This window comes from Scyliorhinus torazame, chromosome 14, assembly GCF_047496885.1.
Source record: "Scyliorhinus torazame isolate Kashiwa2021f chromosome 14, sScyTor2.1, whole genome shotgun sequence".
Lineage (NCBI taxonomy): Eukaryota > Metazoa > Chordata > Chondrichthyes > Carcharhiniformes > Scyliorhinidae > Scyliorhinus > Scyliorhinus torazame.
Window position 1 is genome coordinate 72,820,495 of NC_092720.1, and position 12,047 is coordinate 72,832,541.

Genomic DNA, 12,047 nt, shown 5'->3' on the forward strand with positions numbered 1-12,047 from the left:
TCACAGGCTTGATAGGCCGAATATCCTACTTCTGCTTCTATTTCTGATGATGTGGAGACATCGCGCGACAATCGCCAGGCAGGAATGTTCTCTTCCAGTCGGGGAACACTTCAACAGTCAAGGGCATTCAGCCTCTGATCTTCGGGTAAGCGTTCTCCAAGGCGGCCTTCAGGACGCGCGACAACGCAGAATCGCCGAGCAGAAACTTATAGCCAAGTTCCGCACACATGAGTACGGCCTCAACCGGGACCTGGGATTCATGTCGCATTACATTCACCCCCCACCATCTGGCCTGGGCTTGCGAAATCCTACCAACTATCCTGGCTTGAGACAATTCACACCTCTTTAACCTGTGATTATACCTCTCTCCAGTTGCTCCTTCTGGACCTGTAGACTTAATTACCTGCAAAGACTTGCATTCAAAGTATCATATTGCATCTTTGACTTTGTCTATATATATATATATATATATATATATGTTTCTGGAACCTACCTCTTCATTCACCTGAGGAAGGAGCAGTACTCCGAAAGCTAGTGATTCGAAACAAACCTGTTGGACTTTAACCTGGTGTTGTAAGACTTCTTACTCTATTTCTGATGTTTTGGAGTTCTTATGTTGTTTATCTGAGGTTGTGACACATGAAAGAACTTTATTTTAAACATGTGTAATTTCCTTATAATCTACTGTAGGCTATTTTCTGATAATATGGCATCACTTACAAAATAATCAGATACAAAAACCATGCACAAGTTATCCCCTTGAGTTAACATTTGTGTATCATATTAAAACCTAACATGCTTCAAGTGGATTCACCAATAGAAACGTTCAATTGAAGAACTGCTTTTAGTCTTGATACTTTAACCCTAGTCTGATACACAACTTGCTCATTAAAAAAATTATGTTCTCAGGGCTTCATTAATATATAAAAGCGAGAATTCTTCCATTTTTCAAAAGTTCCGTGTAATGGATGACCAATCATCAAATATTAAATCGCATTAGCTTGCATTATAATCATTTGAATAACTATTTAACACAATTATAAATCAATCACGTGATCACATATTTTTAGCATCTGAATTAGGTCATGATCATTATATTTTAAAAAGTTTAGTGCAACTGAGATCTGTTCTGCTTCAGATGATAAAATACAAGTCGAACTTCCGATCAATGAAATTCATATTTAAATGGAACACTGCATTTTTACACCATTTTGCACACTTTGTGCCATTTTTACACTAGCATTAACACATTGGAAATATATGTCCTACTTTTAAGGAATTTTATTTGTCACTTTCAATGCATCCCTATCAGACAAAAATGGTATATTTAGTTCCTTGGAAAATGGGGGGAGTTTTCACTTGTAGGAACACATGGGTTTAGTTCCAGGTAAGATTTAAGACAACTGTGGATGGTGAGCTGTGGAGAATGTTCTTCGATTTATTTATGATTTTGTACTTTTGAATATGTTCGGAATAAAATACATTAAAAAAAAAAGGGAAGATTTGAGACAATCAAATATATGATCGCATCTGGAAGCAGAGTCCCACAGGTTGACTTCCAAACTTAATTTGAGAGCTTTTGGCTGCTGCAGCTAACTCCCTATGGAGAGGTGGGTTAGCGATTTGACTTGGTTAATTGATAAATTCAAATAATATTTCAAAGAGTATTTAAATTTATTGGCACAGGTTACCAGGGCTTTCTGAAATTCACCATTGAAATAAAGACAAGTATACTGAGAGGCAGACCTACAACAGAAATACATAACCATTAGTCACAGCTCCTGTCCTACCTCCCAAAAAGATTCATGTGCAGTTCTATGCAAAATCCCAGGGATCTATTGTGTCACTTTTATCCTGCGCCAGTCTAAGCTTGCCAATCTCCATAGACTTGAAACAGACTTAAGGGCCATATTTTACATGAACCTGCCAGTTTGTTTTAGTGGGGCCAGCGGGCCACATAGAATAGAATTCCCGCCCAATCCAGCACCTTCCTCCAACCCCAAGCTCACTCCCACAATGCAGGGAGTGGGCAGGTGCCAAAATCAACAGCACAGCCGCCATATTTAAATCGGTAACCAAGGATCAAGTAGACTTGTTACCAAGCCAAACAACTCTGATAATACACAGCCCATAAAACGTTTGACATGGGTGGGAGCAGGCAGGCCGATTTCCAAAAATAATTTCTTTGAAGTTGGAAAGGAAGGGGAGTTTCTATCTCCAGGGCATGCTCTTTGTGGATCGGGGCGTGGTTCCTCCCCTAAGAAGGAACCCCACCATCTTCCTACCCACCCACATCCTTAAACCCCCCCCACACACACAAATACCCCCCAACCGCCCCCAACCCGCCCCAGCACCACCCGCTCTAACCTGCCCAATTGCTCCATGCCCAAGACCTTGGCCTTACCTGTCTCTGGGATACATGAGCCTACTTCCTCCGTCTCTTTTAGTCCCAGGAGTGCCCACTCTTGGTGCTACTGGGTTTTATGCAGCTCCAGAAGGTGGGACTTTTTCCCCAGTGAGGGGCAGAAGTCCCATTTGGCCCTTGTTAAGCCTGCTCACAGCACATTATGGCTGCAGGGTGGGCTGGGTTGAAGTGGGTCAGCCCCTGGCTGACTTTGTTTCCAAGGCCACTCCTAGGTATTATTCAGCCTAAGGTGTGGCTGTTAGGAGACAAGGGACATCTACTTCAAACTTCTGTGAGGAACCCAGCCACTGTGGTCCAAGAGCCAAAGACGTGTAGAAACAAAATGCTCCATTAGGTGAGTGATAATATGTTACAGGTGCTTGGATCGACCTGGAGACAAAATAGTTGTGGCGTGCGTGCTGAGCTCTGCAAGGAACAAAAGTGCTGGGGGAGGGTGGGTGGTGGTGATATAAGGTGCTGACCACACATTGTGAACAGATGAATCTGAGACGGTGCTGTAGAGAAGCAGGAGGCAGATAGCCACCCCCTGATGCAGCCGTTCACATTGCTGCCCAGGCTCTCAGATATTCTGTTAGGTGTACAGATAGTGAAGAGGAATGGACTGATGTTGCAATCTCTTCCAAAGGCCACGCTCACTTCAAGATGGAAACCGTGTCATGATGGTAATGTCACTGGACCAGGAATCCAGTGGTCCAGGCCAATACTCTCTGGGATATGGGTTCAAATCCCACCAAGGCAGATGGTAGAATTTGAATTCAGTGAATAAATCTGGAATTGAAAGCTAGTCTCAGTAATGGTTACCATGAAACTATAATTAATTGTTGTAGAAACCCATCTGGTTCACTAATGCCCGTTAAGGAAGCAAATCTGTTGTCCTTACCCTGTTTGGCCTACATTGACTCCAGACCCACAGCAGTCCAGTTGACTATGAATCGTCCTGCCTTGTGATAGGGCCTAGTAAGCCACTCAGTTCAAGCTCAGTCAGGGATGCACAGCAAATGATGGCCTTGGCAGCAGTGCCCAAATCCTATGAAAGAATTTTTAAAAAAAAATCTACCCTGCTCCCCAATCTCACTGACACAAAGCAGTCCTGTAACAAACCAATTATCCTTTTGTTCACTTCTCCTTTGTTTCCAACCAATTTCTTCTTCCCATTAGTCAACAAGGAACTGAAAGCATGGGTTTCTGCCAAGCAAGCAAGAAAGGGCAACCCAGGACAGTGATGGAAATGAATAACTCTTGTGTAACTACTAAACAATGGAAACTTGACAACAATAACAAACTCGGCCACCGGGAGAGGCGACACGGCATTGTATATAATGTTGGGGAGGTGCTACGGCCGATAAGGAAGAGCACTTTGACTGAAGTTCACACTTCCATATTCTCTTTGGTCAACATGCTACTCATGGACCAGCCGTCGCTCACTGTTACCATTCTGCTGGAGAGCTGATCGATACAGATCAGCGATACATTGTAAGGCCAAGTTTCACATGACTGCCATCCTATTAAAGGAGCCAGTGTCATGATATGCAAACATGCAACCATTAAACACTCAGAATAGGACACAACCAATGGGCAGTCAGGACACTCTGAGGTGGCATCACCACAAGGGGGCATGACATAAACACTATAAAAGGGATGAGGCACTCACACCCTGCCTCTTTCCACAGACAGTCATCTAGAGAGTTAGACAGGGTTGATCAGCAGCATCTCGCCCCAGAACGTGGCTTAGAGCAAGCTGGTACAGTTAGACTGAGTTACTACAGTTAGATTAGCAGAGAGTCAAACTCATTTGAGAACTGTGTTAATAGTTCAATAAACACGTTGATCTCATTTCAGAATCTGGAGCATCCTTTAGTTAAGACTGCATCAAGTAGCAGCCTGTGTTACCCGAAGCAACATAACACAACAGTTCACTGTTACCATTCTGCAGATCAGTGATACATTGTAAGGCCAACGTTCACATGACTGCCATCCTATTAAAGGAGCCAGATATGCTGGCATCCTGAGTCTGCATAGAAATGGTCAAATCTGCCATGTACTCATTTGACTGCAGCAATTGATGTTTCTCACAACTGATCATTCTAGACATGAAAGAACAGATCCTTGCAATGCCTTCTCAACCTGATCATACACGAACCAAACATGCAAACGTACAAACAAGGAATGTAATGGGGAATGTTAAAAAGGGAGTTTTGAAAAATTAAAACCATGCACCAGCTATCTCACTGGACATTTATGAATTAAGTCTATCAGGACCCAGACTCATATCAGCCCGCAGGCCCAACAATTTACTCAGTACCAGTTCTTCGATGACTGTAATTTTCCTGAGTTTCTCCCTCCCTTTAATTTCCTGGTTTATAGCTGCTCCTGGGATGTTACTTGTATGCTCTATAGTGAATACTGATGAAAACTATCTGTGCAATTCAGCTGCCATCTCTTTGTTTTCCACTTGACGCACTTTCTCTCGGACAAATGCTCACTTTGTTAACTCTTTTCTTTTTTAAATATTTATAAAAACTTTAATGATCTGTTTTCATATTTCTGGCTAGCTTTCTCTCACACTCTAACTTTTCCCTCCTTATTAATCTATTAGTCATCCTTTGCTGTTCCTTATATTTTGCCCAATCTTCTGACCCATCACCTGACTTTGCACAATATGTTTTTTCTTTAAGTTAGATATTATCTTTAACTTTTCTAATTGAAGAGGGCGGCACGTGATGCAATGTTTAGCACTGGGACAGCGGTGCTGAGGACCCGGGTTCGAATCCCAGCCCTGGGTCATTGTCCATGTGGAGTTTACACATTCTCCCCATGTCTGCATGGGTTTCACCCCAACAACCCAAAGATGTGCAGGTGAGGTGGATTGGCCACTCTAAATTGCCCCTTAATTGGAAAAAAAAATAAAATAATTGGGTACACTAAATTAAAAAAACAACAACTTTTCTAATTAACCATGGATGTTCCATCTCTTGGGCTTTCATAGGAATGTATCTATTCTGTGCATTCTGAAATATCTCCTTAACGTTTGCCACTGCATCTCTACTGACCTAAGCCCCTTTGGCTAATTAGCCAATTCACCGCAGCCAGCTCAGCTTTTATGCCCTCATAATTGCCCTTATTTAAGTTTAAAAACATTGGCCACAGTTTTCCGGCCATTCTTACTGGTGGGATGGCAAACAGCTGCCATGGGTTTCCCAGTGGCATGGAGTGCATAGAACAAGAAACCCCGTTTCACAATGGCAGTGGAAAATCCTGCCCATAGTCTCAGCCCCACTCTTCAAATTGAATATAAAATTCAATCATATTATGGTTGCTGCTACCTAGGGGGGTGCCTTCATAATGAGATCATTAGTTATCAGGGGCGTCATTCTCCGACCCCCCCGCCGGGTCGGAGAATGGACGTTGGCCGCCGTGAATCCTGCCCCCGCCCCCGCCGAAGTCTCCGCTCCCGGAGATTGGGCGAGGGCGGGAATCGGGCCGCGCCGGTTGGCGGGACCCCCCGCTGGATTCTCCGGCCCGGATGGGCCGAAGTCCCGCCCAGAAATTGCCTGTCCCGCCGGCGTAAATCAAAGCTGGTATTTACCGGCGGGACCAGGCGGCGTGGGCGGGCTCCGGGGTCCTGGGGGGGGGCGCGGGGCGATCTGACCCCGGGGGTGCCCCCACGGTGGCCTGGCCCACGATCGGGGCCCACCGATCCGCGGGCGGGCCTGTGCCGTGGGGGCACTCTTTCCCTTCCGCCTCCGCCACGGCCTCCACCATGGCGGAGGCGGAAGAGACTCTCCCCACTGCGCATGCGCGGGAAACTGACAGCGGCCGCTGACGCTCCCGCGCATGCACCGGGAAACTGACAGCGGCCGCTGACGCTCCCGCGCATGCGCCGCATTTCCGCGCCAGCTGGCGGGGAAACAAACGCCATTTCCGCCAGCTGGCGTGGCAGAAATCCCTCCGGCGTCGGCCTAGCCCCTCAATGTTGGGGCTAGGCCGCCAAAGATGCGGAGCATTCCGCACCTTTGGGCTGGCGCGATGCCCGTCTGCTTGGCGCCGTGTTTGGCGCCAGTCGGCGGACATCCCGCCGTTGGGGGAGAATTTCGCCCCAGGTGTATAGCCTGCTGTCTGGTTGACTCCAAAAACGCTGTTCTAAGAAACTATTCTGAAAACATTCATTGAATACCTCATCTAGGCTACTTTGACTTTTCCAGACTATATGTACATTTAAAACTCCCATGATTATCACTGTACCTCTCTGACAAGCTCCAATTATTTCTTCTTTTATACTCCATCCTACCATGTGGTTACTGTTCGGAGACGTTGGGCGGGATTCTCCCCTACCCGGCGGGGCGGGGGGGTCCCGGCGGGATGGAGCGGCGGGAACCACTCCGGCGTCGGGTCGCCCCAAAGATGCGGATTTCTCCACACCTTTAGGGGCCAAGCCCTCACCTTGAGGGGCTAGCCCCGCGCCGGAGTGGTTGGCGTGCCGCCAGCCAGTGGGAAAGGCCTTTGGCACCACGCCAGCCGGGGCCGAAAGGACTTCGCCGGGCAGCGCAAGTCCGCGCATGTGCAGGAGCATCAGCGGCTGCTGACGTCATCCCCGCGCATGCGCAGGGGGGTGGGGTCTCTTCCGTGTCGGCCATAGTGAAGACTGTGGCCGAGGCGGAGGGAAAAGAGTGCCCCCACGGCACAGGCCCGCCCGCGGATCGGTGGGTCCCGATCGTGGGCCAGGCCACCGTGGGCCAGCCCCCCGGGGATCGCCCCGCGCCCCCCCCCAGGACCCCGGAGCCCGCCCGCGCCACCTGGTCCCGCCGGGAAGAGAGGTAGTTTGATCCTCACCGGCGGGAGAGGTATTCCAGCAGCGGGACTTCGGCCCATCACGGGCCGTAGAATTCGGCAACCGGCGGGGGCGGGATTCACGCCAGCCCCCGGCGATTCTCCGATCCAGCGGGGGGTTGGAGAATTCAGCCCCTGTACACAACTCCTATAAGTGACTTTGTGCCTTTACCATTTCTCATCTCGACCCAAACCGTTTCCACATCCTGGTTTCCTGAACTTCAGTCGTCCCTCTCTATTGTGCTAATGCCATCATTAACTAACAGAGCCACCCCACCATCTTTTTATCACATCCTGTCCTTTCTAAATATATTGTACCCTTCAAGACCCATATCCTCCAGCAGCCATATCTCTATAATGGCTATCAAATCGTACAAATTTATTTCCACTCTCAGTCATTTCTTTTGTTTCGAATGCAAGGTACATTCAGATACCGAGCTTTTGATCTCATACTTTTATTCTTGTTATAATCTCTTGTCTCATTCGTAGATTTACTGTTAGATTTATACTCTGTATCCCTTCCTGTCATGGTCTGTTTGTCATTTCCCAAGATAATACCTTGCTCTTTTGCCTTGTCTCTGCTCTTTGATTTACCACATCTTCCCAAATTTGATCTTTCCCCCCCAATATTTAGAACATAGAACATACAGTGCAGAAGGAGGCCATTCGTCCCATTGAGTCGGCACCGACCTACTTAAACCCTCACTTCCACCCTATCCCCGTAACCCAACAACCCTTCCTAACCTTTTTGGACTCGAAGGGCAATTTAGTATGGCCAATCCACCTAACCTGCACGTCTTTTGGACTGTGGGAGGAAACCAGAGCCCCTGGAGGAAACGCACGCAGACACGGGGAGAACCTGCAGACTCCGCACAGACAGTGACCCAGCGGGGAATTGAACCTGAGACCCTGGCACTGTGAAGCCACAGTGCTATCCACTTGTCCTCCCGTGCTGCCCTTTAGTTTAAAACTTTCCCTACTTCCCTAGTTATTCCCTAGTCAGAAGAATACCGACCCCAGCAAGGTCTGGATGTAGACTTTTCCAATGGTTCAGATGTCACTTTCTCCAGTATTGGTGCTAGTACATCATAAACCAAAACCCACTCTTCCCACGCCAGTCTTTGAGATATGCATTCATCACTCTAATCTTATTTGCCCTATGCCAATTTACAGGAGGCTCAGGTAATAATCCAGAGATTATGACCTTTGAGGTTCTGGTTCTTAATTTCATGCCTAGGTCCTCATACTGACTATGCAAAGTCTCCTTCTTTGTCCTCCCTATGTCGTTGGTACCTACATGAACCACAACAACTGGGTCCTCCCCCTCCCACTGCAGATTCTTCTCCAACACCAAGCAAATGTCTCGAACCCTGGCACTGGGCAGGAAACATAGCCGTCTGGACTCATGCACTTTGCTGCAGTTAACTGGTTAATCCCTCTGACTATACTAACCCCTCCTACCACCACATTCCTTTTTCCTCGCCACACTTGAATGGCTTCCTGTGCCACGGTGCCATGGTCAGCTAGCCTATCCATCCTGCAGCCCCCACTTTCATCCAAACAAAGATTGAGACTTCTGTGCTCCAGCTCTCTGAGTCCCCTTACCTGCCGCAATTGCAGTTATAGAAACATAGAAACTAGGAGTAGGGGTAGGCCAATCGGCCGTTCGAGCCTGTTCCACCATTCTTTATGATCATGGCAGATCATTTAACTTAGTAACCTGTTCCCACTTTTCCCCAGCTCCTTTGATCCCTTTCACCCTGAGTGCTGTATCTAACTCCTTTGGCTCAACTGCTTTCTGTGGTAACAATTCCACAGGCTCATCACTGTCTTTTCTTCTCATCTCAATTCTAAATGCCTAACCCCCAATCCTTAGACTGTGACCCCCTGGTTCTGGACTCCTCCACCATCAGAAACCCTTCCTGCATCTGTGAGAGCCTCCTTCATTCTTCCAAACCCCAGCAAATATAATCCTAAGCAATGCAATCTCTCCTCATACATCAGTCCCACCATCCCAGAAATCAGTGTCGTAAACATTCCCCGCAGCCTCTCTATAGCAAGAACATCCTTCCTAAGATTAAGAGACCAAAACTGCATATAATATTCCAGGTGTAGTCTCACCAAGGCCCTGTATAATTGCAGCAAGATATCCCTGCTCCTGTACTCACATTCTCTCAATTTGAAGATCAACATACCATTTGCCTTCTTTACCACCTGCTGCACCTGCACGCTTACTTTCAGCAACTGATGTACAAGGACACCCAGGTCTCATTGCACATTCCCCTCTCTCAATCTACAGCCATTCAGATAATAATCTGCTTTCCTGTTTTTCTTCCTTCACACTGAAGGATCTCTGCATCCTCCTCACCACTCCCCCTCCCCCCACACCCAGCTTTGTGTTATCTGCAAATTTGGAGATATTATATTTAGTGCTCTCATCTAAATCATTAATATACATTGTGAATAGCTGGGGTACTAGCACTGATCCCTGCAATACCCCACTAGTCACTGCCTGCCATTTGGAAAAAGACCCTCTCTTTCCTACTCTTTGTTTCCAGTTTCCCAACCAGTTTTCTACTCATCTCAATGCACTACCCCCCAATCCCATGTACAATAATATCACACGCTAATCTCTTATGTGGGAGTTTGTCAAAAGCCTTCCGAAAGTCTAAATAAACAACATCCACTGGCTCCACCTCATCAACTCCACTAATTACATCCTTGAAGAATTCCAGTAGATTTGTCAAGCATGATTTCCCTTTCATAAATCCATGCTGCTTTTGTCCGATCCTGCCATTGTTTTCCAAATGCTCTGCTATTAAACCTTTATAATGGACTCTAGTATTTTCCCCCTACCGACATCAGGCTGACTGGTCTATAATTCCCTGTTTTCCATCCACCTCCATTTGTAAATATTGGGGTTACATTAATTACCCTGCAATCTGTAGGAACTGTTGCAGAGTGTATAGAATCTTGGAAGATGACTACCAATGCGTCCACTATTTCTATCAAATATTGGCCTTGCTAAATTGCCCCTGAGTGCCCGAAGATGTGCAGCTTATGTGGGGTCATGGGGTTGTGAGGATAGGGTGGGGAGTGGACCTAAGTAGGATGCTCTTTCAGAGGGTCCGTGTAGACTCGATGTGCTGAATGGCCTCCTTCTGTACTGTAGGAATTCTGTGATTCTATGAACACTGAAGATGGTGTTAGACTTGGCGAATTTTAAATGCAACCCTCGCTTAAATGTAGCTTGCTGGTCCAATGGTCCATTAAATTGCTGGCCAGTAGATGTACAGTTTCATGCTTCAAGAGGACATCAGCAAGGATCTATGAGAAAGTTCCCCAGAACTAAGAGGGGCTATGGACCAAGTGCGGGAAAATGGGATTGGAATAGAGAGGTGTTTGATGGCCAGCACAGACATGATGGGTCGAATGTCCTCGGAAAATGTACCATAGAGTGCTGTAAAACTCTATGGCCCTATGACTGATTGGGTAATTTCAGTCAGAGGAGTAGGGGAGGGCCAAATATTTCCCTGAGGGCTCAGGCAGTGCACTACTGCTTTACCTCCCAATGTACAATATTTGCAATGCATGGAAAACTATAATTTTATAAAAGTCAATGACAGAAAACTTGTGAAAACTCAAAAGGAATAACTGTACCTATGGGTTAACTTTGGATTCTCAGTATTGATGCAAATGTGCTTGTTGTTTATGCCTCCAGGCATTGGTTCAGTTTGTTGTTTATGTTATACTCTTCACAATGTGTTTGAGGCAAGTTTCCAGATCCCAGTAGCATTCACACAGTAATGAAATTCTGGGAGTTTCAATCTCACAGAAGGTGGCCATAAGGAGTATGGAAATTGACATCTTTAATTGGAAATGGGAGTTTTTTTTAACTTAATGGACAGTCACACCCACCAGCAAAAGCATGAACTTCTCAGAAGATTGCCTCTCGTTATTATTTGCTTTTGTGAAAGAAAAATAACATGCAAATTCACTGGTTATGACTATATTACAAATTCTTACAATGATTTCATGCTGCATAACAAATCAACTTGATTATCAATCACTGCAGAAATTCACAATCGGTAATACAGCTCTCATAAAATAATTTTAGGTGGCAATTTGATCAGATATAAGAATCTTCAGCTAAAGAGAATGTTTCTGTTGGGGGAAAATTGGACATATTCCTATTACTAAGTTTCACTAGCTTTTCAACAATCCCATAACTGCCAGAGATACTTAGTTATTATCTCAATATCCTGTACAATAATTTTCTCATTACTTCCAAAATAATAAATCATAAAAATTCAAATAAATGTAGACATAATTCATTCAATTTCCATCATATTAGGGCATATTTAATGGCAGCCACTGTCTCAAATGGACACAGATAATTGAGACTGTGATATATATAATCAAACTTCTTCAACATTTCCCACCTAATGTGGCTGTGAAAATTAGTTCTCTAATAGCTTTGAATCATTCTCAGCTGAGGAGTTGGGCAAATGATCTGTTCCCAGACAGGTCAGTGTCATAATGTTCATGAAGTATGAAGAGTGAGTTGAGGAGACATACTCTGATTTATCCCCTCCCCCTAATAGGAAAGAACATTGCCCTAACCAAAATATTGCTACATGTACAGTATAAAGCTGTGCCCTAGGATTGTGTGGCAGAGCAAATTCAGACATAAGTTAATTTTATCACAATGTTACTTTTCCATGGTAAATTAATTTGTCCTCTGTTCCTTTGTTCCATAGACTCTTACTGTAGGCAGGTTTGTCAAATGTCATTA